Below are 22,651 nucleotides of genomic sequence, written 5' to 3'. Positions count from 1 at the left end.
TCCTCGTTGGGGAACTTGTGAGCGTCAGCATGAGTACAGTCTGGTTCGACTGCTTACTTGACATCAATTTGAATCTCACAGGGATTGCGAGTATCGATTCCCCTGCATATGACAGGCAAAGGAAGCGCTGCAGCGTTTGAGCTAACTCGCACTTCCCTTGCTCCTACCTGGGAGAGTTGAATCGTCCCACACTTTGGAGCTGCTTTTCCGAAACACGTGCAAAGGTTGTTGTGGAACGGAGCTCCATTTTTCAATGAAAAAGCTGTTGGAGAATGCGGGCGTCGATCCCGCTGCCTCTCGCATGCGAAGCAAGCGCTCTACCACTTGAGCTAATTCCCCCATACTAAGCTCCTCGTTGGGGAACTTGTTAGCATCAGCATGAGGACCCAAATTGTATTAGGCCAATCGTGTCGTCATCCTTCATGCCAATGCGATTCTTGTAGATGTTGCTTTGGAAAGGAACTAAATCTTGCCAGTTAAACAGCATCACCTGTGGAGGATGCGGGCATCGATCCCGCTACCTCTCGCATGCTAAGCGAGCGCTCTACCATTTGAGCTAATCCCCCACCTTACATGTGTGTATTTTCCTTGGAAGAGTTAAAAACTGCTCAGTCTTGAGTCACAATCGACAATCTGGCTCGACTGCTTACTTGACATCAATTTGAATCTCACAGGGATTGCGAGTATCGATTCCCCTGCGTAAGAAACTCAATCTTGCCAGTTAAACAGCATCACCTATGGAGGATGCGGGCATCGATCCCGCTACCTCTCGCATGCAAAGCGAGCGCTCTACCATTTGAGCTAATCCCCCATGTAGAGTTCCTCGTTGGGGAACTTGTGAGCGTCAGCATGAGTACAGTCTGGTTCGACTGCTTACTTTACATCAATTTGAATCTCACAGGGATTGCGAGTATCGATTCCCCTGCATATGACAGGCAAAGGAAGCGCTGCAGCGTTTGAGCTAACTCGCACTTCCCTTGCTCCTACCTGGGAGAGTTGAATCGTCCCACACTTTGGAGCTGCTTTTCCGAAACACGTGCAAAGGTTGTTGTGGAACGGAGCTCCATTTTTCAATGAAAAAGCTGTTGGAGAATGCGGGCATCGATCCCGCTGCCTCTCGCATGCGAAGCAAGCGCTCTACCACTTGAGCTAATTCCCCCATATTAAGCTCCTCGTTGGGGAACTTGTTAGCATCAGCATGAGGACCCAAATTGTATTAGGCCAATCGTGTCGTCATCCTTCATGCCAATGCGATTCTTGTAGATGTTGCTTTGGAAAGGAACTAAATCTTGCCAGTTAAACAGCATCACCTGTGGAGGATGCGGGCATCGATCCCGCTACCTCTCGCATGCTAAGCGAGCGCTCTACCATTTGAGCTAATCCCCCATGTAGAGTTCCTCGTTGGGGAACTTGTGAGCGTCAGCATGAGTACAGTCTGGTTCGACTGCTTACTTGACATCAATTTGAATCTCACAGGGATTGCGAGTATCGATTCCCCTGCATATGACAGGCAAAGGAAGCGCTGCAGCGTTTGAGCTAACTCGCACTTCCCTTGCTCCTACCTGGGAGAGTTGAATCGTCCCACACTTTGGAGCTGCTTTTCCGAAACACGTGCAAAGGTTGTTGTGGAACGGAGCTCCATTTTTCAATGAAAAAGCTGTTGGAGAATGCGGGCATCGATCCCGCTGCCTCTCGCATGCGAAGCAAGCGCTCTACCACTTGAGCTAATTCCCCCATACTAAGCTCCTCGTTGGGGAACTTGTTAGCATCAGCATGAGGACCCAAATTTTATTAGGCCAATCGTGTCGTCATCCTTCATGCCAATGCGATTCTTGTAGATGTTGCTTTGGAAAGGAACTAAATCTTGCCAGTTAAACAGCATCACCTGTGGAGGATGCGGGCATCGATCCCGCTACCTCTCGCATGCTAAGCGAGCGCTCTACCATTTGAGCTAATCCCCCACCTTACATGTGTGTATTTTCCTTGGAAGAGTTAAAAACTGCTCAGTCTTGAGTCACAATCGACAATCTGGCTCGACTGCTTACTTGACATCAATTTGAATCTCACAGGGATTGCGAGTATCGATTCCCCTGCGTAAGAAACTAAATCTTGCCAGTTAAACAGCATCACCTATGGAGGATGCGGGCATCGATCCCGCTACCTCTCGCATGCAAAGCGAGCGCTCTACCATTTGAGCTAATCCCCCATGTAGAGTTCCTCGTTGGGGAACTTGTGAGCGTCAGCATGAGTACAGTCTGGTTCGACTGCTTACTTGACATCAATTTGAATCTCACAGGGATTGCGAGTATCGATTCCCCTGCATATGACAGGCAAAGGAAGCGCTGCAGCGTTTGAGCTAACTCGCACTTCCCTTGCTCCTACCTGGGAGAGTTGAATCGTCCCACACTTTGGAGCTGCTTTTCCGAAACACGTGCAAAGGTTGTTGTGGAACGGAGCTCCATTTTTCAATGAAAAAGCTGTTGGAGAATGCGGGCATCGATCCCGCTGCCTCTCGCATGCGAAGCAAGCGCTCTACCACTTGAGCTAATTCCCCCATATTAAGCTCCTCGTTGGGGAACTTGTTAGCATCAGCATGAGGACCCAAATTGTATTAGGCCAATCGTGTCGTCATCCTTCATGCCAATACGATTCTTGTAGATGTTGCTTTGGAAAGGAACTAAATCTTGCCAGTTAAACAGCATCACCTGTGGAGGATGCGGGCATCGATCCCGCTACCTCTCGCATGCTAAGCGAGCGCTCTACCATTTGAGCTAATCCCCCACCTTACGTGTGTGTATTTTCCTTGGAAGAGTTAAAAACTGCTCAGTCTTGAGTCACAATCGACAATCTGGCTCGACTGCTTACTTGACATCAATTTGAATCTCACAGGGATTGCGAGTATCGATTCCCCTGCGTAAGAAACTAAATCTTGCCAGTTAAACAGCATCACCTATGGAGGATGCGGGCATCGATCCCGCTACCTCTCGCATGCAAAGCGAGCGCTCTACCATTTGAGCTAATCCCCCATGTAGAGTTCCTCGTTGGGGAACTTGTGAGCGTCAGCATGAGTACAGTCTGGTTCGACTGCTTACTTGACATCAATTTGAATCTCACAGGGATTGCGAGTATCGATTCCCCTGCGTAAGAAACTAAATCTTGCCAGTTAAACAGCATCACCTATGGAGGATGCGGGCATCGATCCCGCTACCTCTCGCATGCAAAGTGAGCGCTCTACCATTTGAGCTAATCCCCCATGTAGAGTTCCTCGTTGGGGAACTTGTGAGCGTCAGCATGAGTACAGTCTGGTTCGACTGCTTACTTGACATCAATTTGAATCTCACAGGGATTGCGAGTATCGATTCCCCTGCATATGACAGGCAAAGGAAGCGCTGCAGCGTTTGAGCTAACTCGCACTTCCCTTGCTCCTACCTGGGAGAGTTGAATCGTCCCACACTTTGGAGCTGCTTTTCCGAAACACGTGCAAAGGTTGTTGTGGAACGGAGCTCCATTTTTCAATGAAAAAGCTGTTGGAGAATGCGGGCATCGATCCCGCTGCCTCTCGCATGCGAAGCAAGCGCTCTACCACTTGAGCTAATTCCCCCATATTAAGCTCCTCGTTGGGGAACTTGTTAGCATCAGCATGAGGACCCAAATTGTATTAAGCCAATCGTGTCGTCATCCTTCATGCCAATGCGATACTTGTAGATGTTGCTTTGGAAAGGAACTAAATCTTGCCAGTTAAACAGCATCACCTGTGGAGGATGCGGGCATCTATCCCGCTACCTCTCGCATGCTAAGCGAGCGCTCTACCATTTGAGCTAATCCCCCACCTTACATGTGTGTATTTTCCTTGGAAGAGTTAAAAACTGCTCAGTCTTGAGTCACAATCGACAATCTGGCTCGACTGCTTACTTGACATCAATTTGAATCTCACAGGGATTGCGAGTATCGATTCCCCTGCGTAAGAAACTAAATCTTGCCAGTTAAACAGCATCACCTATGGAGGATGCGGGCATCGATCCCGCTACCTCTCGCATGCAAAGCGAGCGCTCTACCATTTGAGCTAATCCCCCATGTAGAGTTCCTCGTTGGGGAACTTGTGAGCGTCAGCATGAGTACAGTCTGGTTCGACTGCTTACTTGACATCAATTTGAATCTCACAGGGATTGCGAGTATCGATTCCCCTGCATATGACAGGCAAAGGAAGCGCTGCAGCGTTTGAGCTAACTCGCACTTCCCTTGCTCCTACCTGGGAGAGTTGAATTGTCCCACACCTTGGAGCTGCTTTTCCGAAACACGTGCAAAGGTTGTTGTGGAACGGAGCTCCATTTTTCAATGAAAAAGCTGTTGGAGAATGCGGGCATCGATCCCGCTGCCTCTCGCATGCGAAGCAAGCGCTCTACCACTTGAGCTAATTCCCCCATATTAAGCTCCTCGTTGGGGAACTTGTTAGCATCAGCATGAGGACCCAAATTGTATTAGGACAATCGTGTCGTCATCCTTCATGCCAATGCGATTCTTATAAATGTTGCTTTGGAAAGGAACTAAATCTTGCCAGTTAAACAGCATCACCTGTGGAGGATGCGGGCATCGATCCCGCTACCTCTCGCATGCAAAGCGAGCGCTCTACCATTTGAGCTAATCCCCCATGTAGAGTTCCTCGTTGGGGAACTTGTGAGCGTCAGCATGAGTACAGTCTGGTTCGACTGCTTACTTGACATCAATTTGAATCTCACAGGGATTGCGAGTATCGATTCCCCTGCGTAAGAAACTAAATCTTGCCAGTTAAACAGCATCACCTGTGGAGGATGTGGGCATCGATCCCGCTACCTCTCGCATGCAAAGCGAGCGCTCTACCATTTGAGCTAATCCCCCATGTAGAGTTCCTCGTTGGGGAACTTGTGAGCGTCAGCATGAGTACAGTCTGGTTCGACTGCTTACTTGACATCAATTTGAATCTCACAGGGATTGCGAGTATCGATTCCCCTGCATATGACAGGCAAAGGAAGCGCTGCAGCGTTTGAGCTAACTCGCACTTCCCTTGCTCCTACCTGGGAGAGTTGAATCGTCCCACACTTTGGAGCTGCTTTTCCGAAACACGTGCAAAGGTTGTTGTGGAACAGAGCTCCATTTTTCAATGAAAAAGCTGTTGGAGAATGCGGGCATCGATCCCGCTGCCTCTCGCATGCGAAGCAAGCGCTTTACCACTTGAGCTAATTCCCCCATATTAAGCTCCTCGTTGGGGAACTTGTTAGCATCGGCAAGAGGACCCAAATTGTATTAGGCCAATCGTGTCGTCATCCTTCATGCCAATGCGATTCTTGTAGATGTTGCTTTGGAAAGGAACTAAATCTTGCCAGTTAAACAGCATCACCTGTGGAGGATGCGGGCATCGATCCCGCTACCTCTCGCATGCTAAGCGAGCGCTCTACCATTTGAGCTAATCCCCCATGTAGAGTTCCTCGTTGGGGAACTTGTGAGCGTCAGCATGAGTACAGTCTGGTTCGACTGCTTACTTGACATCAATTTGAATCTCACAGGGATTGCGAGTATCGATTCCCCTGCATATGACAGGCAAAGGAAGCGCTGCAGCGTTTGAGCTAACTCGCACTTCCCTTGCTCCTACCTGGGAGAGTTGAATCGTCCCACACTTTGGAGCTGCTTTTCCGAAACACGTGCAAAGGTTGTTGTGGAACGGAGCTCCATTTTTCAATGAAAAAGCTGTTGGAGAATGCGGGCATCGATCCCGCTGCCTCTCGCATGCGAAGCAAGCGCTCTACCACTTGAGCTAATTCCCCCATATTAAGCTCCTCGTTGGGGAACTTGTTAGCATCAGCATGAGGACCCAAATTGTATTAGGCCAATCGTGTCGTCATCCTTCATGCCAATGCGATTCTTGTAAATGTTGCTTTGGAAAGGAACTAAATCTTGCCAGTTAAACAGCATCACCTGTGGAGGATGCGGGCATCGATCCCGCTACCTCTCGCATGCTAAGCGAGCGCTCTACCATTTGAGCTAATCCCCCATGTAGAGTTCCTCGTTGGGGAACTTGTGAGCGTCAGCATGAGTACAGTCTGGTTCGACTGCTTACTTGACATCAATTTGAATCTCACAGGGATTGCGAGTATCGATTCCCCTGCATATGACAGGCAAAGGAAGCGCTGCAGCGTTTGAGCTAACTCGCACTTCCCTTGCTCCTACCTGGGAGAGTTGAATCGTCCCACACTTTGGAGCTGCTTTTCCGAAACACGTGCAAAGGTTGTTGTGGAACGGAGCTCCATTTTTCAATGAAAAAGCTGTTGGAGAATGCGGGCATCGATCCCGCTGCCTCTCGCATGCGAAGCAAGCGCTCTACCACTTGAGCTAATTCCCCCATACTAAGCTCCTCGTTGGGGAACTTGTTAGCATCAGCATGAGGACCCAAATTGTATTAGGCCAATCGTGTCGTCATCCTTCATGCCAATGCGATTCTTGTAGATGTTGCTTTGGAAAGGAACTAAATCTTGCCAGTTAAACAGCATCACCTGTGGAGGATGCGGGCATCGATCCCGCTACCTCTCGCATGCTAAGCGAGCGCTCTACCATTTGAGCTAATCCCCCATGTAGAGTTTCTCGTTGGGGAACTTGTGAGCGTCAGCATGAGTACAGTCTGGTTCGACTGCTTACTTGACATCAATTTGAATCTCACAGGGATTGCGAGTATCGATTCCCCTGCGTAAGAAACTAAATCTTGCCAGTTAAACAGCATCACCTATGGAGGATGCGGGCATCGATCCCGCTACCTCTCGCATGCTAAGCGAGCGCTCTACCATTTGAGCTAATCCCCCATGTAGAGTTCCTCGTTGGGGAACTTGTGAGCGTCAGCATGAGTACAGTCTGGTTCGACTGCTTACTTGACATCAATTTGAATCTCACAGGGATTGCGAGTATCGATTCCCCTGCATATGACAGGCAAAGGAAGCGCTGCAGCGTTTGAGCTAACTCGCACTTCCCTTGCTCCTACCTGGGAGAGTTGAATCGTCCCACACTTTGGAGCTGCTTTTCCGAAACACGTGCAAAGGTTGTTGTGGAACAGAGCTCCATTTTTCAATGAAAAAGCTGTTGGAGAATGCGGGCATCGATCCCGCTGCCTCTCGCATGCGAAGCAAGCGCTCTACCACTTGAGCTAATTCCCCCATATTAAGCTCCTCGTTGGGGAACTTGTTAGCATCAGCATGAGGACCCAAATTGTATTAGGCCAATCGTGTCGTCATCCTTCATGCCAATGCGATTCTTGTAGATGTTGCTTTGGAAAGGAACTAAATCTTGCCAGTTAAACAGCATCACCTGTGGAGGATGCGGGCATCGATCCCGCTACCTCTCGCATGCTAAGCGAGCGCTCTACCATTTGAGCTAATCCCCCATGTAGAGTTCCTCGTTGGGGAACTTGTGAGCGTCAGCATGAGTACAGTCTGGTTCGACTGCTTACTTGACATCAATTTGAATCTCACAGGGATTGCGAGTATCGATTCCCCTGCATATGACAGGCAAAGGAAGCGCTGCAGCGTTTGAGCTAACTCGCACTTCCCTTGCTCCTACCTGGGAGAGTTGAATCGTCCCACACTTTGGAGCTGCTTTTCCGAAACACGTGCAAAGGTTGTTGTGGAACAGAGCTCCATTTTTCAATGAAAAAGCTGTTGGAGAATGCGGGCATCGATCCCGCTGCCTCTCGCATGCGAAGCAAGCGCTCTACCACTTGAGCTAATTCCCCCATATTAAGCTCCTCGTTGGGGAACTTGTTAGCATCAGCATGAGGACCCAAATTGTATTAGGCCAATCGTGTCGTCATCCTTCATGCCAATGCGATTCTTGTAAATGTTGCTTTGGAAAGGAACTAAATCTTGCCAGTTAAACAGCATCACCTGTGGAGGATGCGGGCATCGATCCCGCTACCTCTCGCATGCTAAGCGAGCGCTCTACCATTTGAGCTAATCCCCCATGTAGAGTTCCTCGTTGGGGAACTTGTGAGCGTCAGCATGAGTACAGTCTGGTTCGACTGCTTACTTGACATCAATTTGAATCTCACAGGGATTGCGAGTATCGATTCCCCTGCATATGACAGGCAAAGGAAGCGCTGCAGCGTTTGAGCTAACTCGCACTTCCCTTGCTCCTACCTGGGAGAGTTGAATCGTCCCACACTTTGGAGCTGCTTTTCCGAAACACGTGCAAAGGTTGTTGTGGAACGGAGCTCCATTTTTCAATGAAAAAGCTGTTGGAGAATGCGGGCATCGATCCCGCTGCCTCTCGCATGCGAAGCAAGCGCTCTACCACTTGAGCTAATTCCCCCATACTAAGCTCCTCGTTGGGGAACTTGTTAGCATCAGCATGAGGACCCAAATTGTATTAGGCCAATCGTGTCGTCATCCTTCATGCCAATGCGATTCTTGTAGATGTTGCTTTGGAAAGGAACTAAATCTTGCCAGTTAAACAGCATCACCTGTGGAGGATGCGGGCATCGATCCCGCTACCTCTCGCATGCTAAGCGAGCGCTCTACCATTTGAGCTAATCCCCCATGTAGAGTTTCTCGTTGGGGAACTTGTGAGCGTCAGCATGAGTACAGTCTGGTTCGACTGCTTACTTGACATCAATTTGAATCTCACAGGGATTGCGAGTATCGATTCCCCTGCGTAAGAAACTAAATCTTGCCAGTTAAACAGCATCACCTATGGAGGATGCAGGCATCGATCCCGCTACCTCTCGCATGCTAAGCGAGCGCTCTACCATTTGAGCTAATCCCCCATGTAGAGTTCCTCGTTGGGGAACTTGTGAGCGTCAGCATGAGTACAGTCTGGTTCGACTGCTTACTTGACATCAATTTGAATCTCACAGGGATTGCGAGTATCGATTCCCCTGCATATGACAGGCAAAGGAAGCGCTGCAGCGTTTGAGCTAACTCGCACTTCCCTTGCTCCTACCTGGGAGAGTTGAATCGTTCCACACTTTGGAGCTGCTTTTACGAAACACGTGCAAAGGTTGTTGTGGAACGGAGCTCCATTTTTCAATGAAAAAGCTGTTGGAGAATGCGGGCATCGATCCCGCTGCCTCTCGCATGCGAAGCAAGCGCTCTACCACTTGAGCTAATTCCCCCATATTAAGCTCCTCGTTGGGGAACTTGTTAGCATCAGCATGGGGACCCAAATTGTATTAGGCCAATCGTGTCGTCATCCTTCATGCCAATGCGATTCTTGTAAATGTTGCTTTGGAAAGGAACTAAATCTTGCCAGTTAAACAGCATCACCTGTGGAGGATGCGGGCATCGATCCCGCTACCTCTCGCATGCTAAGCGAGCGCTCTACCATTTGAGCTAATCCCCCATGTAGAGTTTCTCATTGGGGAACTTGTGAGCGTCAGCATGAGTACAGTCTGGTTCGACTGCTTACTTGACATCAATTTGAATCTCACAGGGATTGCGAGTATCGATTCCCCTGCATATGACAGGCAAAGGAAGCGCTGCAGCGTTTGAGCTAACTCGCACTTCCCTTGCTCCTACCTGGGAGAGTTGAATCGTCCCACACTTTTGAGCTGCTTTTCCGAAACACGTGCAAAGGTTGTTGTGGAACGGAGCTCCATTTTTCAATGAAAAAGCTGTTGGAGAATGCGGGCATCGATCCCGCTGCCTCTCGCATGCGAAGCAAGCGCTCTACCACTTGAGCTAATTCCCCCATATTAAGCTCCTCGTTGGGGAACTTGTTAGCATGAGCATGAGGACCCAAATTGTATTAGGCCAATCGTGTCGTCATCCTTCATGCCAATGCGATTCTTGTAGATGTTGCTTTGGAAAGGAACTAAATCTTGCCAGTTAAACAGCATCACCTGTGGAGGATGCGGGCATCGATCCCGCTACCTCTCGCATGCTAAGCGAGCGCTCTACCATTTGAGCTAATCCCCCACCTTACATGTGTGTATTTTCCTTGGAAGAGTTAAAAACTGCTCAGTCTTGAGTCACAATTGACAATCTGGCTCGACTGCTTACTTGACATCAATTTGAATCTCACAGGGATTGCGAGTATCGATTCCCCTGCGTAAGAAACTAAATCTTGCCAGTTAAACAGCATCACCTATGGAGGATGCGGGCATCGATCCCGCTACCTCTCGCATGCAAAGCGAGCGTTCTACCATTTGAGCTAATCCCCCATGTAGAGTTCCTCGTTGGGGAACTTGTGAGCGTCAGCATGAGTACAGTCTGGTTCGACTGCTTACTTGACATCAATTTGAATCTCACAGGGATTGCGAGTATCGATTCCCCTGCATATGACAGGCAAAGGAAGCGCTGCAGCGTTTGAGCTAACTCGCACTTCCCTTGCTCCTACCTGGGAGAGTTGAATCGTCCCACACTTTGGAGCTGCTTTTCCGAAACACGTGCAAAGGTTGTTGTGGAACGGAGCTCCATTTTTCAATGAAAAACCTGTTGGAGAATGCGGGCATCGATCCCGCTGCCTCTCGCATGCGAAGCAAGCGCTCTACCACTTGAGCTAATTCCCCCATATTAAGCTCCTCGTTGGGGAACTTGTTAGCATCAGCATGAGGACCCAAATTGTATTAGGCCAATCGTGTCGTCATCCTTCATGCCAATGCGATTCTTGTAGATGTTGCTTTGGAAAGGAACTAAATCTTGCCAGTTAAACAGCATCACCTGTGGAGGATGCGGGCATCGATCCCGCTACCTCTCGCATGCTAAGCGAGCGCTCTACCATTTGAGCTAATCCCCCACCTTACGTGTGTGTATTTTCCTTGGAAGAGTTAAAAACTGCTCAGTCTTGAGTCACAATCGACAATCTGGCTCGACTGCTTACTTGACATCAATTTGAATCTCACAGGGATTGCGAGTATCGATTCCCCTGCGTAAGAAACTAAATCTTGCCAGTTAAACAGCATCACCTATGGAGGATGCGGGCATCGATCCCGCTACCTCTCGCATGCAAAGCGAGCGCTCTACCATTTGAGCTAATCCCCCATGTAGAGTTCCTCGTTGGGGAACTTGTGAGCGTCAGCATGAGTACAGTCTGGTTCGACTGCTTACTTGACATCAATTTGAATCTCACAGGGATTGCGAGTATCGATTCCCCTGCATATGACAGGCAAAGGAAGCGCTGCAGCGTTTGAGCTAACTCGCACTTCCCTTGCTCCTACCTGGGAGAGTTGAATCGTCCCACACTTTGGAGCTGCTTTTCCGAAACACGTGCAAAGGTTGTTGTGGAACGGAGCTCCATTTTTCAATGAAAAAGCTGTTGGAGAATGCGGGCATCGATCCCGCTGCCTCTCGCATGCGAAGCAAGCGCTCTACCACTTGAGCTAATTCCCCCATATTAAGCTCCTCGTTGGGGAACTTGTTAGCATCAGCATGAGGACCCAAATTGTATTAGGCCAATCGTGTCGTCATCCTTCATGCCAATGCGATTCTTGTAGATGTTGCTTTGGAAAGGAACTAAATCTTGCCAGTTAAACAGCATCACCTGTGGAGGATGCGGGCATCGATCCCGCTACCTCTCGCATGCTAAGCGAGCGCTCTACCATTTGAGCTAATCCCCCATGTAGAGTTTCTCATTGGGGAACTTGTGAGCGTCAGCATGAGTACAGTCTGGTTCGACTGCTTACTTGACATCAATTTGAATCTCACAGGGATTGCGAGTATCGATTCCCCTGCATATGACAGGCAAAGGAAGCGCTGCAGCGTTTGAGCTAACTCGCACTTCCCTTGCTCCTACCTGGGAGAGTTGAATCGTCCCACACTTTTGAGCTGCTTTTCCGAAACACGTGCAAAGGTTGTTGTGGAACGGAGCTCCATTTTTCAATGAAAAAGCTGTTGGAGAATGCGGGCATCGATCCCGCTGCCTCTCGCATGCGAAGCAAGCGCTCTACCACTTGAGCTAATTCCCCCATATTAAGCTCCTCGTTGGGGAACTTGTTAGCATGAGCATGAGGACCCAAATTGTATTAGGCCAATCGTGTCGTCATCCTTCATGCCAATGCGATTCTTGTAGATGTTGCTTTGGAAAGGAACTAAATCTTGCCAGTTAAACAGCATCACCTGTGGAGGATGCGGGCATCGATCCCGCTACCTCTCGCATGCTAAGCGAGCGCTCTACCATTTGAGCTAATCCCCCACCTTACATGTGTGTATTTTCCTTGGAAGAGTTAAAAACTGCTCAGTCTTGAGTCACAATTGACAATCTGGCTCGACTGCTTACTTGACATCAATTTGAATCTCACAGGGATTGCGAGTATCGATTCCCCTGCGTAAGAAACTAAATCTTGCCAGTTAAACAGCATCACCTATGGAGGATGCGGGCATCGATCCCGCTACCTCTCGCATGCAAAGCGAGCGTTCTACCATTTGAGCTAATCCCCCATGTAGAGTTCCTCGTTGGGGAACTTGTGAGCGTCAGCATGAGTACAGTCTGGTTCGACTGCTTACTTGACATCAATTTGAATCTCACAGGGATTGCGAGTATCGATTCCCCTGCATATGACAGGCAAAGGAAGCGCTGCAGCGTTTGAGCTAACTCGCACTTCCCTTGCTCCTACCTGGGAGAGTTGAATCGTCCCACACTTTGGAGCTGCTTTTCCGAAACACGTGCAAAGGTTGTTGTGGAACGGAGCTCCATTTTTCAATGAAAAACCTGTTGGAGAATGCGGGCATCGATCCCGCTGCCTCTCGCATGCGAAGCAAGCGCTCTACCACTTGAGCTAATTCCCCCATATTAAGCTCCTCGTTGGGGAACTTGTTAGCATCAGCATGAGGACCCAAATTGTATTAGGCCAATCGTGTCGTCATCCTTCATGCCAATGCGATTCTTGTAGATGTTGCTTTGGAAAGGAACTAAATCTTGCCAGTTAAACAGCATCACCTGTGGAGGATGCGGGCATCGATCCCGCTACCTCTCGCATGCTAAGCGAGCGCTCTACCATTTGAGCTAATCCCCCACCTTACGTGTGTGTATTTTCCTTGGAAGAGTTAAAAACTGCTCAGTCTTGAGTCACAATCGACAATCTGGCTCGACTGCTTACTTGACATCAATTTGAATCTCACAGGGATTGCGAGTATCGATTCCCCTGCGTAAGAAACTAAATCTTGCCAGTTAAACAGCATCACCTATGGAGGATGCGGGCATCGATCCCGCTACCTCTCGCATGCAAAGCGAGCGCTCTACCATTTGAGCTAATCCCCCATGTAGAGTTCCTCGTTGGGGAACTTGTGAGCGTCAGCATGAGTACAGTCTGGTTCGACTGCTTACTTGACATCAATTTGAATCTCACAGGGATTGCGAGTATCGATTCCCCTGCATATGACAGGCAAAGGAAGCGCTGCAGCGTTTGAGCTAACTCGCACTTCCCTTGCTCCTACCTGGGAGAGTTGAATCGTCCCACACTTTGGAGCTGCTTTTCCGAAACACGTGCAAAGGTTGTTGTGGAACGGAGCTCCATTTTTCAATGAAAAAGCTGTTGGAGAATGCGGGCATCGATCCCGCTGCCTCTCGCATGCGAAGCAAGCGCTCTACCACTTGAGCTAATTCCCCCATATTAAGCTCCTCGTTGGGGAACTTGTTAGCATCAGCATGAGGACCCAAATTGTATTAGGCCAATCGTGTCGTCATCCTTCATGCCAATGCGATTCTTATAAATGTTGCTTTGGAAAGGAACTAAATCTTGCCAGTTAAACAGCATCACCTGTGGAGGATGCGGGCATCGATCCCGCTACCTCTCGCATGCAAAGCGAGCGCTCTACCATTTGAGCTAATCCCCCATGTAGAGTTTCTCGTTGGGGAACTTGTGAGCGTCAGCATGAGTACAGTCTGGTTCGACTGCTTACTTGACATCAATTTGAATCTCACAGGGATTGCGAGTATCGATTCCCCTGCATATGACAGGCAAAGGAAGCGCTGCAGCGTTTGAGCTAACTCGCACTTCCCTTGCTCCTACCTGGGAGAGTTGAATCGTCCCACACTTTGGAGCTGCTTTTCCGAAACACGTGCAAAGGTTGTTGTGGAACGGAGCTCCATTTTTCAATGAAAAAGCTGTTGGAGAATGCGGGCATCGATCCCGCTGCCTCTCGCATGCGAAGCAAGCGCTCTACCACTTGAGCTAATTCCCCCATATTAAGCTCCTCGTTGGGGAACTTGTTAGCATGAGCATGAGGACCCAAATTGTATTAGGCCAATCGTGTCGTCATCCTTCATGCCAATGCGATTCTTGTAAATGTTGCTTTGGAAAGGAACTAAATCTTGCCAGTTAAACAGCATCACCTGTGGAGGATGCGGGCATCGATCCCGCTACCTCTCGCATGCTAAGCGAGCGCTCTACCATTTGAGCTAATCCCCCACCTTACGTGTGTGTATTTTCCTTGGAAGAGTTAAAAACTGCTCAGTCTTGAGTCACAATCGACAATCTGGCTCGACTGCTTACTTGACATCAATTTGAATCTCACAGGGATTGCGAGTATCGATTCCCCTGCGTAAGAAACTAAATCTTGCCAGTTAAACAGCATCACCTATGGAGGATGCGGGCATCGATCCCGCTACCTCTCGCATGCAAAGCGAGCGCTCTACCATTTGAGCTAATCCCCCATGTAGAGTTCCTCGTTGGGGAACTTGTGAGCGTCAGCATGAGTACAGTCTGGTTCGACTGCTTACTTGACATCAATTTGAATCTCACAGGGATTGCGAGTATCGATTCCCCTGCATATGACAGGCAAAGGAAGCGCTGCAGCGTTTGAGCTAACTCGCACTTCCCTTGCTCCTACCTGGGAGAGTTGAATCGTCCCACACTTTGGAGCTGCTTTTCCGAAACACGTGCAAAGGTTGTTGTGGAACGGAGCTCCATTTTTCAATGAAAAAGCTGTTGGAGAATGCGGGCATCGATACCGCTGCCTCTCGCATGCGAAGCAAGCGCTCTACCACTTGAGCTAATTCCCCCATATTAAGCTCCTCGTTGGGGAACTTGTTAGCATCAGCATGAGGACCCAAATTGTATTAGGCCAATCGTGTCGTCATCCTTCATGCCAATGCGATTCTTGTAAATGTTGCTTTGGAAAGGAACTAAATCTTGCCAGTTAAACAGCATCACCTGTGGAGGATGCGGGCATCGATCCCGCTACCTCTCGCATGCTAAGCGAGCGCTCTACCATTTGAGCTAATCCCCCATGTAGAGTTCCTCGTTGGGGAACTTGTGAGCGTCAGCATGAGTACAGTCTGGTTCGACTGCTTACTTGACATCAATTTGAATCTCACAGGGATTGCGAGTATCGATTCCCCTGCATATGACAGGCAAAGGAAGCGCTGCAGCGTTTGAGCTAACTCGCACTTCCCTTGCTCCTACCTGGGAGAGTTGAATCGTCCCACACTTTGGAGCTGCTTTTCCGAAACACGTGCAAAGGTTGTTGTGGAACGGAGCTCCATTTTTCAATGAAAAAGCTGTTGGAGAATGCGGGCATCGATCCCGCTGCCTCTCGCATGCGAAGCAAGCGCTCTACCACTTGAGCTAATTCCCCCATACTAAGCTCCTCGTTGGGGAACTTGTTAGCATCAGCATGAGGACCCAAATTGTATTAGGCCAATCGTGTCGTCATCCTTCATGCCAATGCGATTCTTGTAGATGTTGCTTTGGAAAGGAACTAAATCTTGCCAGTTAAACAGCATCACCTGTGGAGGATGCGGGCATCGATCCCGCTACCTCTCGCATGCTAAGCGAGCGCTCTACCATTTGAGCTAATCCCCCATGTAGAGTTTCTCGTTGGGGAACTTGTGAGCGTCAGCATGAGTACAGTCTGGTTCGACTGCTTACTTGACATCAATTTGAATCTCACAGGGATTGCGAGTATCGATTCCCCTGCGTAAGAAACTAAATCTTGCCAGTTAAACAGCATCACCTATGGAGGATGCAGGCATCGATCCCGCTACCTCTCGCATGCTAAGCGAGCGCTCTACCATTTGAGCTAATCCCCCATGTAGAGTTCCTCGTTGGGGAACTTGTGAGCGTCAGCATGAGTACAGTCTGGTTCGACTGCTTACTTGACATCAATTTGAATCTCACAGGGATTGCGAGTATCGATTCCCCTGCATATGACAGGCAAAGGAAGCGCTGCAGCGTTTGAGCTAACTCGCACTTCCCTTGCTCCTACCTGGGAGAGTTGAATCGTTCCACACTTTGGAGCTGCTTTTACGAAACACGTGCAAAGGTTGTTGTGGAACGGAGCTCCATTTTTCAATGAAAAAGCTGTTGGAGAATGCGGGCATCGATCCCGCTGCCTCTCGCATGCGAAGCAAGCGCTCTACCACTTGAGCTAATTCCCCCATATTAAGCTCCTCGTTGGGGAACTTGTTAGCATCAGCATGGGGACCCAAATTGTATTAGGCCAATCGTGTCGTCATCCTTCATGCCAATGCGATTCTTGTAAATGTTGCTTTGGAAAGGAACTAAATCTTGCCAGTTAAACAGCATCACCTGTGGAGGATGCGGGCATCGATCCCGCTACCTCTCGCATGCTAAGCGAGCGCTCTACCATTTGAGCTAATCCCCCATGTAGAGTTTCTCATTGGGGAACTTGTGAGCGTCAGCATGAGTACAGTCTGGTTCGACTGCTTACTTGACATCAATTTGAATCTCACAGGGATTGCGAGTATCGATTCCCCTGCATATGACAGGCAAAGGAAGCGCTGCAGCGTTTGAGCTAACTCGCACTTCCCTTGCTCCTACCTGGGAGAGTTGAATCGTCCCACACTTTTGAGCTGCTTTTCCGAAACACGTGCAAAGGTTGTTGTGGAACGGAGCTCCATTTTTCAATGAAAAAGCTGTTGGAGAATGCGGGCATCGATCCCGCTGCCTCTCGCATGCGAAGCAAGCGCTCTACCACTTGAGCTAATTCCCCCATATTAAGCTCCTCGTTGGGGAACTTGTTAGCATGAGCATGAGGACCCAAATTGTATTAGGCCAATCGTGTCGTCATCCTTCATGCCAATGCGATTCTTGTAGATGTTGCTTTGGAAAGGAACTAAATCTTGCCAGTTAAACAGCATCACCTGTGGAGGATGCGGGCATCGATCCCGCTACCTCTCGCATGCTAAGCGAGCGCTCTACCATTTGAGCTAATCCCCCACCTTACATGTGTGTATTTTCCTTGGAAGAGTTAAAAACTGCTCAGTCTTGAGTCACAATTGACAATCTGGCTCGACTGCTTACTTGACATCAATTTGAATCTCACAGGGATTGCGAGTATCGATTCCCCTGCGTAAGAAACTAAATCTTGCCAGTTAAACAGCATCACCTATGGAGGATGCGGGCATCGATCCCGCTACCTCTCGCATGCAAAGCGAGCGTTCTACCATTTGAGCTAATCCCCCATGTAGAGTTCCTCGTTGGGGAACTTGTGAGCGTCAGCATGAGTACAGTCTGGTTCGACTGCTTACTTGACATCAATTTGAATCTCACAGGGATTGCGAGTATCGATTCCCCTGCATATGACAGGCAAAGGAAGCGCTGCAGCGTTTGAGCTAACTCGCACTTCCCTTGCTCCTACCTGGGAGAGTTGAATCGTCCCACACTTTGGAGCTGCTTTTCCGAAACACGTGCAAAGGTTGTTGTGGAACGGAGCTCCATTTTTCAATGAAAAACCTGTTGGAGAATGCGGGCATCGATCCCGCTGCCTCTCGCATGCGAAGCAAGCGCTCTACCACTTGAGCTAATTCCCCCATATTAAGCTCCTCGTTGGGGAACTTGTTAGCATCAGCATGAGGACCCAAATTGTATTAGGCCAATCGTGTCGTCATCCTTCATGCCAATGCGATTCTTGTAGATGTTGCTTTGGAAAGGAACTAAATCTTGCCAGTTAAACAGCATCACCTGTGGAGGATGCGGGCATCGATCCCGCTACCTCTCGCATGCTAAGCGAGCGCTCTACCATTTGAGCTAATCCCCCACCTTACGTGTGTGTATTTTCCTTGGAAGAGTTAAAAACTGCTCAGTCTTGAGTCACAATCGACAATCTGGCTCGACTGCTTACTTGACATCAATTTGAATCTCACAGGGATTGCGAGTATCGATTCCCCTGCGTAAGAAACTAAATCTTGCCAGTTAAACAGCATCACCTATGGAGGATGCGGGCATCGATCCCGCTACCTCTCGCATGCAAAGCGAGCGCTCTACCATTTGAGCTAATCCCCCATGTAGAGTTCCTCGTTGGGGAACTTGTGAGCGTCAGCATGAGTACAGTCTGGTTCGACTGCTTACTTGACATCAATTTGAATCTCACAGGGATTGCGAGTATCGATTCCCCTGCATATGACAGGCAAAGGAAGCGCTGCAGCGTTTGAGCTAACTCGCACTTCCCTTGCTCCTACCTGGGAGAGTTGAATCGTCCCACACTTTGGAGCTGCTTTTCCGAAACACGTGCAAAGGTTGTTGTGGAACGGAGCTCCATTTTTCAATGAAAAAGCTGTTGGAGAATGCGGGCATCGATCCCGCTGCCTCTCGCATGCGAAGCAAGCGCTCTACCACTTGAGCTAATTCCCCCATATTAAGCTCCTCGTTGGGGAACTTGTTAGCATCAGCATGAGGACCCAAATTGTATTAGGCCAATCGTGTCGTCATCCTTCATGCCAATGCGATTCTTGTAGATGTTGCTTTGGAAAGGAACTAAATCTTGCCAGTTAAACAGCATCACCTGTGGAGGATGCGGGCATCGATCCCGCTACCTCTCGCATGCTAAGCGAGCGCTCTACCATTTGAGCTAATCCCCCATGTAGAGTTTCTCATTGGGGAACTTGTGAGCGTCAGCATGAGTACAGTCTGGTTCGACTGCTTACTTGACATCAATTTGAATCTCACAGGGATTGCGAGTATCGATTCCCCTGCATATGACAGGCAAAGGAAGCGCTGCAGCGTTTGAGCTAACTCGCACTTCCCTTGCTCCTACCTGGGAGAGTTGAATCGTCCCACACTTTTGAGCTGCTTTTCCGAAACACGTGCAAAGGTTGTTGTGGAACGGAGCTCCATTTTTCAATGAAAAAGCTGTTGGAGAATGCGGGCATCGATCCCGCTGCCTCTCGCATGCGAAGCAAGCGCTCTACCACTTGAGCTAATTCCCCCATATTAAGCTCCTCGTTGGGGAACTTGTTAGCATGAGCATGAGGACCCAAATTGTATTAGGCCAATCGTGTCGTCATCCTTCATGCCAATGCGATTCTTGTAGATGTTGCTTTGGAAAGGAACTAAATCTTGCCAGTTAAACAGCATCACCTGTGGAGGATGCGGGCATCGATCCCGCTACCTCTCGCATGCTAAGCGAGCGCTCTACCATTTGAGCTAATCCCCCACCTTACATGTGTGTATTTTCCTTGGAAGAGTTAAAAACTGCTCAGTCTTGAGTCACAATTGACAATCTGGCTCGACTGCTTACTTGACATCAATTTGAATCTCACAGGGATTGCGAGTATCGATTCCCCTGCGTAAGAAACTAAATCTTGCCAGTTAAACAGCATCACCTATGGAGGATGCGGGCATCGATCCCGCTACCTCTCGCATGCAAAGCGAGCGTTCTACCATTTGAGCTAATCCCCCATGTAGAGTTCCTCGTTGGGGAACTTGTGAGCGTCAGCATGAGTACAGTCTGGTTCGACTGCTTACTTGACATCAATTTGAATCTCACAGGGATTGCGAGTATCGATTCCCCTGCATATGACAGGCAAAGGAAGCGCTGCAGCGTTTGAGCTAACTCGCACTTCCCTTGCTCCTACCTGGGAGAGTTGAATCGTCCCACACTTTGGAGCTGCTTTTCCGAAACACGTGCAAAGGTTGTTGTGGAACGGAGCTCCATTTTTCAATGAAAAACCTGTTGGAGAATGCGGGCATCGATCCCGCTGCCTCTCGCATGCGAAGCAAGCGCTCTACCACTTGAGCTAATTCCCCCATATTAAGCTCCTCGTTGGGGAACTTGTTAGCATCAGCATGAGGACCCAAATTGTATTAGGCCAATCGTGTCGTCATCCTTCATGCCAATGCGATTCTTGTAGATGTTGCTTTGGAAAGGAACTAAATCTTGCCAGTTAAACAGCATCACCTGTGGAGGATGCGGGCATCGATCCCGCTACCTCTCGCATGCTAAGCGAGCGCTCTACCATTTGAGCTAATCCCCCACCTTACGTGTGTGTATTTTCCTTGGAAGAGTTAAAAACTGCTCAGTCTTGAGTCACAATCGACAATCTGGCTCGACTGCTTACTTGACATCAATTTGAATCTCACAGGGATTGCGAGTATCGATTCCCCTGCGTAAGAAACTAAATCTTGCCAGTTAAACAGCATCACCTATGGAGGATGCGGGCATCGATCCCGCTACCTCTCGCATGCAAAGCGAGCGCTCTACCATTTGAGCTAATCCCCCATGTAGAGTTCCTCGTTGGGGAACTTGTGAGCGTCAGCATGAGTACAGTCTGGTTCGACTGCTTACTTGACATCAATTTGAATCTCACAGGGATTGCGAGTATCGATTCCCCTGCATATGACAGGCAAAGGAAGCGCTGCAGCGTTTGAGCTAACTCGCACTTCCCTTGCTCCTACCTGGGAGAGTTGAATCGTCCCACACTTTGGAGCTGCTTTTCCGAAACACGTGCAAAGGTTGTTGTGGAACGGAGCTCCATTTTTCAATGAAAAAGCTGTTGGAGAATGCGGGCATCGATCCCGCTGCCTCTCGCATGCGAAGCAAGCGCTCTACCACTTGAGCTAATTCCCCCATATTAAGCTCCTCGTTGGGGAACTTGTTAGCATCAGCATGAGGACCCAAATTGTATTAGGCCAATCGTGTCGTCATCCTTCATGCCAATGCGATTCTTATAAATGTTGCTTTGGAAAGGAACTAAATCTTGCCAGTTAAACAGCATCACCTGTGGAGGATGCGGGCATCGATCCCGCTACCTCTCGCATGCAAAGCGAGCGCTCTACCATTTGAGCTAATCCCCCATGTAGAGTTTCTCGTTGGGGAACTTGTGAGCGTCAGCATGAGTACAGTCTGGTTCGACTGCTTACTTGACATCAATTTGAATCTCACAGGGATTGCGAGTATCGATTCCCCTGCATATGACAGGCAAAGGAAGCGCTGCAGCGTTTGAGCTAACTCGCACTTCCCTTGCTCCTACCTGGGAGAGTTGAATCGTCCCACACTTTGGAGCTGCTTTTCCGAAACACGTGCAAAGGTTGTTGTGGAACGGAGCTCCATTTTTCAATGAAAAAGCTGTTGGAGAATGCGGGCATCGATCCCGCTGCCTCTCGCATGCGAAGCAAGCGCTCTACCACTTGAGCTAATTCCCCCATATTAAGCTCCTCGTTGGGGAACTTGTTAGCATGAGCATGAGGACCCAAATTGTATTAGGCCAATCGTGTCGTCATCCTTCATGCCAATGCGATTCTTGTAAATGTTGCTTTGGAAAGGAACTAAATCTTGCCAGTTAAACAGCATCACCTGTGGAGGATGCGGGCATCGATCCCGCTACCTCTCGCATGCTAAGCGAGCGCTCTACCATTTGAGCTAATCCCCCACCTTACGTGTGTGTATTTTCCTTGGAAGAGTTAAAAACTGCTCAGTCTTGAGTCACAATCGACAATCTGGCTCGACTGCTTACTTGACATCAATTTGAATCTCACAGGGATTGCGAGTATCGATTCCCCTGCGTAAGAAACTAAATCTTGCCAGTTAAACAGCATCACCTATGGAGGATGCGGGCATCGATCCCGCTACCTCTCGCATGCAAAGCGAGCGCTCTACCATTTGAGCTAATCCCCCATGTAGAGTTCCTCGTTGGGGAACTTGTGAGCGTCAGCATGAGTACAGTCTGGTTCGACTGCTTACTTGACATCAATTTGAATCTCACAGGGATTGCGAGTATCGATTCCCCTGCATATGACAGGCAAAGGAAGCGCTGCAGCGTTTGAGCTAACTCGCACTTCCCTTGCTCCTACCTGGGAGAGTTGAATCGTCCCACACTTTGGAGCTGCTTTTCCGAAACACGTGCAAAGGTTGTTGTGGAACGGAGCTCCATTTTTCAATGAAAAAGCTGTTGGAGAATGCGGGCATCGATACCGCTGCCTCTCGCATGCGAAGCAAGCGCTCTACCACTTGAGCTAATTCCCCCATATTAAGCTCCTCGTTGGGGAACTTGTTAGCATGAGCATGAGGACCCAAATTGTATTAGGCCAATCGTGTCGTCATCCTTCATGCCAATGCGATTCTTGTAGATGTTGCTTTGGAAAGGAACTAAATCTTGCCAGTTAAACAGCATCACCTGTGGAGGATGCGGGCATCGATCCCGCTACCTCTCGCATGCTAAGCGAGCGCTCTACCATTTGAGCTAATCCCCCACCTTACATGTGTGTATTTTCCTTGGAAGAGTTAAAAACTGCTCAGTCTTGAGTCACAATTGACAATCTGGCTCGACTGCTTACTTGACATCAATTTGAATCTCACAGGGATTGCGAGTATCGATTCCCCTGCGTAAGAAACTAAATCTTGCCAGTTAAACAGCATCACCTATGGAGGATGCGGGCATCGATCCCGCTACCTCTCGCATGCAAAGCGAGCGTTCTACCATTTGAGCTAATCCCCCATGTAGAGTTCCTCGTTGGGGAACT

General features: G+C 49.0%; 68 non-coding genes across 68 annotated transcripts; all 68 read right to left on the bottom strand.

Annotated features, from left to right (window-relative positions):
• Positions 1–493: 493 nt before the first annotated feature.
• On the bottom strand, positions 494–566 carry trnaa-agc (transfer RNA alanine (anticodon AGC)). Its single transcript has one exon. It is a non-coding gene; the product is annotated as a tRNA-Ala (tRNA).
• A 172-nt stretch (positions 567–738) lies between these two features.
• On the bottom strand, positions 739–811 carry trnaa-ugc (transfer RNA alanine (anticodon UGC)). Its single transcript has one exon. It is a non-coding gene; the product is annotated as a tRNA-Ala (tRNA).
• A 275-nt stretch (positions 812–1,086) lies between these two features.
• On the bottom strand, positions 1,087–1,159 carry trnaa-cgc (transfer RNA alanine (anticodon CGC)). Its single transcript has one exon. It is a non-coding gene; the product is annotated as a tRNA-Ala (tRNA).
• Positions 1,160–1,313: 154 nt separating this feature from the next.
• trnaa-agc (transfer RNA alanine (anticodon AGC)) lies at positions 1,314–1,386 on the bottom strand. Its single transcript has one exon. It is a non-coding gene; the product is annotated as a tRNA-Ala (tRNA).
• Positions 1,387–1,661: 275 nt separating this feature from the next.
• trnaa-cgc (transfer RNA alanine (anticodon CGC)) lies at positions 1,662–1,734 on the bottom strand. Its single transcript has one exon. It is a non-coding gene; the product is annotated as a tRNA-Ala (tRNA).
• Positions 1,735–1,888: 154 nt separating this feature from the next.
• On the bottom strand, positions 1,889–1,961 carry trnaa-agc (transfer RNA alanine (anticodon AGC)). The gene has a single exon. It is a non-coding gene; the product is annotated as a tRNA-Ala (tRNA).
• Positions 1,962–2,133: 172 nt separating this feature from the next.
• trnaa-ugc (transfer RNA alanine (anticodon UGC)) lies at positions 2,134–2,206 on the bottom strand. Its single transcript has one exon. It is a non-coding gene; the product is annotated as a tRNA-Ala (tRNA).
• A 275-nt stretch (positions 2,207–2,481) lies between these two features.
• trnaa-cgc (transfer RNA alanine (anticodon CGC)) lies at positions 2,482–2,554 on the bottom strand. The gene has a single exon. It is a non-coding gene; the product is annotated as a tRNA-Ala (tRNA).
• A 154-nt stretch (positions 2,555–2,708) lies between these two features.
• On the bottom strand, positions 2,709–2,781 carry trnaa-agc (transfer RNA alanine (anticodon AGC)). The gene has a single exon. It is a non-coding gene; the product is annotated as a tRNA-Ala (tRNA).
• Positions 2,782–2,953: 172 nt separating this feature from the next.
• Positions 2,954–3,026, bottom strand: trnaa-ugc (transfer RNA alanine (anticodon UGC)). Its single transcript has one exon. It is a non-coding gene; the product is annotated as a tRNA-Ala (tRNA).
• A 502-nt stretch (positions 3,027–3,528) lies between these two features.
• On the bottom strand, positions 3,529–3,601 carry trnaa-cgc (transfer RNA alanine (anticodon CGC)). Its single transcript has one exon. It is a non-coding gene; the product is annotated as a tRNA-Ala (tRNA).
• Positions 3,602–4,000: 399 nt separating this feature from the next.
• trnaa-ugc (transfer RNA alanine (anticodon UGC)) lies at positions 4,001–4,073 on the bottom strand. Its single transcript has one exon. It is a non-coding gene; the product is annotated as a tRNA-Ala (tRNA).
• Positions 4,074–4,348: 275 nt separating this feature from the next.
• On the bottom strand, positions 4,349–4,421 carry trnaa-cgc (transfer RNA alanine (anticodon CGC)). The gene has a single exon. It is a non-coding gene; the product is annotated as a tRNA-Ala (tRNA).
• A 154-nt stretch (positions 4,422–4,575) lies between these two features.
• Positions 4,576–4,648, bottom strand: trnaa-ugc (transfer RNA alanine (anticodon UGC)). Its single transcript has one exon. It is a non-coding gene; the product is annotated as a tRNA-Ala (tRNA).
• A 729-nt stretch (positions 4,649–5,377) lies between these two features.
• Positions 5,378–5,450, bottom strand: trnaa-agc (transfer RNA alanine (anticodon AGC)). The gene has a single exon. It is a non-coding gene; the product is annotated as a tRNA-Ala (tRNA).
• A 275-nt stretch (positions 5,451–5,725) lies between these two features.
• trnaa-cgc (transfer RNA alanine (anticodon CGC)) lies at positions 5,726–5,798 on the bottom strand. The gene has a single exon. It is a non-coding gene; the product is annotated as a tRNA-Ala (tRNA).
• A 154-nt stretch (positions 5,799–5,952) lies between these two features.
• Positions 5,953–6,025, bottom strand: trnaa-agc (transfer RNA alanine (anticodon AGC)). The gene has a single exon. It is a non-coding gene; the product is annotated as a tRNA-Ala (tRNA).
• A 275-nt stretch (positions 6,026–6,300) lies between these two features.
• On the bottom strand, positions 6,301–6,373 carry trnaa-cgc (transfer RNA alanine (anticodon CGC)). Its single transcript has one exon. It is a non-coding gene; the product is annotated as a tRNA-Ala (tRNA).
• A 154-nt stretch (positions 6,374–6,527) lies between these two features.
• trnaa-agc (transfer RNA alanine (anticodon AGC)) lies at positions 6,528–6,600 on the bottom strand. The gene has a single exon. It is a non-coding gene; the product is annotated as a tRNA-Ala (tRNA).
• A 154-nt stretch (positions 6,601–6,754) lies between these two features.
• Positions 6,755–6,827, bottom strand: trnaa-agc (transfer RNA alanine (anticodon AGC)). Its single transcript has one exon. It is a non-coding gene; the product is annotated as a tRNA-Ala (tRNA).
• Positions 6,828–7,102: 275 nt separating this feature from the next.
• On the bottom strand, positions 7,103–7,175 carry trnaa-cgc (transfer RNA alanine (anticodon CGC)). The gene has a single exon. It is a non-coding gene; the product is annotated as a tRNA-Ala (tRNA).
• A 154-nt stretch (positions 7,176–7,329) lies between these two features.
• On the bottom strand, positions 7,330–7,402 carry trnaa-agc (transfer RNA alanine (anticodon AGC)). The gene has a single exon. It is a non-coding gene; the product is annotated as a tRNA-Ala (tRNA).
• Positions 7,403–7,677: 275 nt separating this feature from the next.
• trnaa-cgc (transfer RNA alanine (anticodon CGC)) lies at positions 7,678–7,750 on the bottom strand. Its single transcript has one exon. It is a non-coding gene; the product is annotated as a tRNA-Ala (tRNA).
• A 154-nt stretch (positions 7,751–7,904) lies between these two features.
• On the bottom strand, positions 7,905–7,977 carry trnaa-agc (transfer RNA alanine (anticodon AGC)). Its single transcript has one exon. It is a non-coding gene; the product is annotated as a tRNA-Ala (tRNA).
• A 275-nt stretch (positions 7,978–8,252) lies between these two features.
• Positions 8,253–8,325, bottom strand: trnaa-cgc (transfer RNA alanine (anticodon CGC)). Its single transcript has one exon. It is a non-coding gene; the product is annotated as a tRNA-Ala (tRNA).
• A 154-nt stretch (positions 8,326–8,479) lies between these two features.
• On the bottom strand, positions 8,480–8,552 carry trnaa-agc (transfer RNA alanine (anticodon AGC)). The gene has a single exon. It is a non-coding gene; the product is annotated as a tRNA-Ala (tRNA).
• Positions 8,553–9,054: 502 nt separating this feature from the next.
• trnaa-cgc (transfer RNA alanine (anticodon CGC)) lies at positions 9,055–9,127 on the bottom strand. Its single transcript has one exon. It is a non-coding gene; the product is annotated as a tRNA-Ala (tRNA).
• A 154-nt stretch (positions 9,128–9,281) lies between these two features.
• trnaa-agc (transfer RNA alanine (anticodon AGC)) lies at positions 9,282–9,354 on the bottom strand. Its single transcript has one exon. It is a non-coding gene; the product is annotated as a tRNA-Ala (tRNA).
• Positions 9,355–9,629: 275 nt separating this feature from the next.
• trnaa-cgc (transfer RNA alanine (anticodon CGC)) lies at positions 9,630–9,702 on the bottom strand. Its single transcript has one exon. It is a non-coding gene; the product is annotated as a tRNA-Ala (tRNA).
• A 154-nt stretch (positions 9,703–9,856) lies between these two features.
• trnaa-agc (transfer RNA alanine (anticodon AGC)) lies at positions 9,857–9,929 on the bottom strand. Its single transcript has one exon. It is a non-coding gene; the product is annotated as a tRNA-Ala (tRNA).
• A 520-nt stretch (positions 9,930–10,449) lies between these two features.
• trnaa-cgc (transfer RNA alanine (anticodon CGC)) lies at positions 10,450–10,522 on the bottom strand. The gene has a single exon. It is a non-coding gene; the product is annotated as a tRNA-Ala (tRNA).
• A 154-nt stretch (positions 10,523–10,676) lies between these two features.
• On the bottom strand, positions 10,677–10,749 carry trnaa-agc (transfer RNA alanine (anticodon AGC)). Its single transcript has one exon. It is a non-coding gene; the product is annotated as a tRNA-Ala (tRNA).
• A 172-nt stretch (positions 10,750–10,921) lies between these two features.
• On the bottom strand, positions 10,922–10,994 carry trnaa-ugc (transfer RNA alanine (anticodon UGC)). Its single transcript has one exon. It is a non-coding gene; the product is annotated as a tRNA-Ala (tRNA).
• Positions 10,995–11,269: 275 nt separating this feature from the next.
• Positions 11,270–11,342, bottom strand: trnaa-cgc (transfer RNA alanine (anticodon CGC)). Its single transcript has one exon. It is a non-coding gene; the product is annotated as a tRNA-Ala (tRNA).
• Positions 11,343–11,496: 154 nt separating this feature from the next.
• trnaa-agc (transfer RNA alanine (anticodon AGC)) lies at positions 11,497–11,569 on the bottom strand. Its single transcript has one exon. It is a non-coding gene; the product is annotated as a tRNA-Ala (tRNA).
• Positions 11,570–11,844: 275 nt separating this feature from the next.
• On the bottom strand, positions 11,845–11,917 carry trnaa-cgc (transfer RNA alanine (anticodon CGC)). The gene has a single exon. It is a non-coding gene; the product is annotated as a tRNA-Ala (tRNA).
• A 154-nt stretch (positions 11,918–12,071) lies between these two features.
• trnaa-agc (transfer RNA alanine (anticodon AGC)) lies at positions 12,072–12,144 on the bottom strand. The gene has a single exon. It is a non-coding gene; the product is annotated as a tRNA-Ala (tRNA).
• A 520-nt stretch (positions 12,145–12,664) lies between these two features.
• trnaa-cgc (transfer RNA alanine (anticodon CGC)) lies at positions 12,665–12,737 on the bottom strand. Its single transcript has one exon. It is a non-coding gene; the product is annotated as a tRNA-Ala (tRNA).
• Positions 12,738–12,891: 154 nt separating this feature from the next.
• On the bottom strand, positions 12,892–12,964 carry trnaa-agc (transfer RNA alanine (anticodon AGC)). The gene has a single exon. It is a non-coding gene; the product is annotated as a tRNA-Ala (tRNA).
• A 172-nt stretch (positions 12,965–13,136) lies between these two features.
• Positions 13,137–13,209, bottom strand: trnaa-ugc (transfer RNA alanine (anticodon UGC)). Its single transcript has one exon. It is a non-coding gene; the product is annotated as a tRNA-Ala (tRNA).
• A 275-nt stretch (positions 13,210–13,484) lies between these two features.
• On the bottom strand, positions 13,485–13,557 carry trnaa-cgc (transfer RNA alanine (anticodon CGC)). Its single transcript has one exon. It is a non-coding gene; the product is annotated as a tRNA-Ala (tRNA).
• A 154-nt stretch (positions 13,558–13,711) lies between these two features.
• On the bottom strand, positions 13,712–13,784 carry trnaa-ugc (transfer RNA alanine (anticodon UGC)). The gene has a single exon. It is a non-coding gene; the product is annotated as a tRNA-Ala (tRNA).
• A 275-nt stretch (positions 13,785–14,059) lies between these two features.
• Positions 14,060–14,132, bottom strand: trnaa-cgc (transfer RNA alanine (anticodon CGC)). The gene has a single exon. It is a non-coding gene; the product is annotated as a tRNA-Ala (tRNA).
• A 154-nt stretch (positions 14,133–14,286) lies between these two features.
• trnaa-agc (transfer RNA alanine (anticodon AGC)) lies at positions 14,287–14,359 on the bottom strand. The gene has a single exon. It is a non-coding gene; the product is annotated as a tRNA-Ala (tRNA).
• A 172-nt stretch (positions 14,360–14,531) lies between these two features.
• On the bottom strand, positions 14,532–14,604 carry trnaa-ugc (transfer RNA alanine (anticodon UGC)). The gene has a single exon. It is a non-coding gene; the product is annotated as a tRNA-Ala (tRNA).
• A 502-nt stretch (positions 14,605–15,106) lies between these two features.
• Positions 15,107–15,179, bottom strand: trnaa-agc (transfer RNA alanine (anticodon AGC)). Its single transcript has one exon. It is a non-coding gene; the product is annotated as a tRNA-Ala (tRNA).
• Positions 15,180–15,454: 275 nt separating this feature from the next.
• trnaa-cgc (transfer RNA alanine (anticodon CGC)) lies at positions 15,455–15,527 on the bottom strand. Its single transcript has one exon. It is a non-coding gene; the product is annotated as a tRNA-Ala (tRNA).
• Positions 15,528–15,681: 154 nt separating this feature from the next.
• On the bottom strand, positions 15,682–15,754 carry trnaa-agc (transfer RNA alanine (anticodon AGC)). The gene has a single exon. It is a non-coding gene; the product is annotated as a tRNA-Ala (tRNA).
• Positions 15,755–16,256: 502 nt separating this feature from the next.
• Positions 16,257–16,329, bottom strand: trnaa-cgc (transfer RNA alanine (anticodon CGC)). The gene has a single exon. It is a non-coding gene; the product is annotated as a tRNA-Ala (tRNA).
• Positions 16,330–16,483: 154 nt separating this feature from the next.
• On the bottom strand, positions 16,484–16,556 carry trnaa-agc (transfer RNA alanine (anticodon AGC)). Its single transcript has one exon. It is a non-coding gene; the product is annotated as a tRNA-Ala (tRNA).
• A 275-nt stretch (positions 16,557–16,831) lies between these two features.
• trnaa-cgc (transfer RNA alanine (anticodon CGC)) lies at positions 16,832–16,904 on the bottom strand. Its single transcript has one exon. It is a non-coding gene; the product is annotated as a tRNA-Ala (tRNA).
• A 154-nt stretch (positions 16,905–17,058) lies between these two features.
• Positions 17,059–17,131, bottom strand: trnaa-agc (transfer RNA alanine (anticodon AGC)). Its single transcript has one exon. It is a non-coding gene; the product is annotated as a tRNA-Ala (tRNA).
• A 520-nt stretch (positions 17,132–17,651) lies between these two features.
• trnaa-cgc (transfer RNA alanine (anticodon CGC)) lies at positions 17,652–17,724 on the bottom strand. Its single transcript has one exon. It is a non-coding gene; the product is annotated as a tRNA-Ala (tRNA).
• Positions 17,725–17,878: 154 nt separating this feature from the next.
• trnaa-agc (transfer RNA alanine (anticodon AGC)) lies at positions 17,879–17,951 on the bottom strand. The gene has a single exon. It is a non-coding gene; the product is annotated as a tRNA-Ala (tRNA).
• A 172-nt stretch (positions 17,952–18,123) lies between these two features.
• On the bottom strand, positions 18,124–18,196 carry trnaa-ugc (transfer RNA alanine (anticodon UGC)). The gene has a single exon. It is a non-coding gene; the product is annotated as a tRNA-Ala (tRNA).
• A 275-nt stretch (positions 18,197–18,471) lies between these two features.
• On the bottom strand, positions 18,472–18,544 carry trnaa-cgc (transfer RNA alanine (anticodon CGC)). The gene has a single exon. It is a non-coding gene; the product is annotated as a tRNA-Ala (tRNA).
• Positions 18,545–18,698: 154 nt separating this feature from the next.
• On the bottom strand, positions 18,699–18,771 carry trnaa-agc (transfer RNA alanine (anticodon AGC)). Its single transcript has one exon. It is a non-coding gene; the product is annotated as a tRNA-Ala (tRNA).
• Positions 18,772–19,046: 275 nt separating this feature from the next.
• Positions 19,047–19,119, bottom strand: trnaa-cgc (transfer RNA alanine (anticodon CGC)). The gene has a single exon. It is a non-coding gene; the product is annotated as a tRNA-Ala (tRNA).
• A 154-nt stretch (positions 19,120–19,273) lies between these two features.
• Positions 19,274–19,346, bottom strand: trnaa-agc (transfer RNA alanine (anticodon AGC)). The gene has a single exon. It is a non-coding gene; the product is annotated as a tRNA-Ala (tRNA).
• Positions 19,347–19,866: 520 nt separating this feature from the next.
• On the bottom strand, positions 19,867–19,939 carry trnaa-cgc (transfer RNA alanine (anticodon CGC)). Its single transcript has one exon. It is a non-coding gene; the product is annotated as a tRNA-Ala (tRNA).
• A 154-nt stretch (positions 19,940–20,093) lies between these two features.
• On the bottom strand, positions 20,094–20,166 carry trnaa-agc (transfer RNA alanine (anticodon AGC)). Its single transcript has one exon. It is a non-coding gene; the product is annotated as a tRNA-Ala (tRNA).
• A 172-nt stretch (positions 20,167–20,338) lies between these two features.
• On the bottom strand, positions 20,339–20,411 carry trnaa-ugc (transfer RNA alanine (anticodon UGC)). Its single transcript has one exon. It is a non-coding gene; the product is annotated as a tRNA-Ala (tRNA).
• A 275-nt stretch (positions 20,412–20,686) lies between these two features.
• Positions 20,687–20,759, bottom strand: trnaa-cgc (transfer RNA alanine (anticodon CGC)). The gene has a single exon. It is a non-coding gene; the product is annotated as a tRNA-Ala (tRNA).
• A 154-nt stretch (positions 20,760–20,913) lies between these two features.
• trnaa-ugc (transfer RNA alanine (anticodon UGC)) lies at positions 20,914–20,986 on the bottom strand. Its single transcript has one exon. It is a non-coding gene; the product is annotated as a tRNA-Ala (tRNA).
• Positions 20,987–21,261: 275 nt separating this feature from the next.
• On the bottom strand, positions 21,262–21,334 carry trnaa-cgc (transfer RNA alanine (anticodon CGC)). Its single transcript has one exon. It is a non-coding gene; the product is annotated as a tRNA-Ala (tRNA).
• Positions 21,335–21,488: 154 nt separating this feature from the next.
• trnaa-agc (transfer RNA alanine (anticodon AGC)) lies at positions 21,489–21,561 on the bottom strand. The gene has a single exon. It is a non-coding gene; the product is annotated as a tRNA-Ala (tRNA).
• A 172-nt stretch (positions 21,562–21,733) lies between these two features.
• On the bottom strand, positions 21,734–21,806 carry trnaa-ugc (transfer RNA alanine (anticodon UGC)). The gene has a single exon. It is a non-coding gene; the product is annotated as a tRNA-Ala (tRNA).
• A 502-nt stretch (positions 21,807–22,308) lies between these two features.
• On the bottom strand, positions 22,309–22,381 carry trnaa-agc (transfer RNA alanine (anticodon AGC)). Its single transcript has one exon. It is a non-coding gene; the product is annotated as a tRNA-Ala (tRNA).
• Positions 22,382–22,651: the final 270 nt, after the last annotated feature.

The sequence above is a fragment of the Osmerus mordax genome, chromosome 22 (assembly GCF_038355195.1).
Source record: "Osmerus mordax isolate fOsmMor3 chromosome 22, fOsmMor3.pri, whole genome shotgun sequence".
NCBI classification, from domain to species: domain Eukaryota; kingdom Metazoa; phylum Chordata; class Actinopteri; order Osmeriformes; family Osmeridae; genus Osmerus; species Osmerus mordax.
Note: the sequence above shows the minus strand (reverse complement) of the source record. Positions and strands in the feature narration are given on the sequence as shown.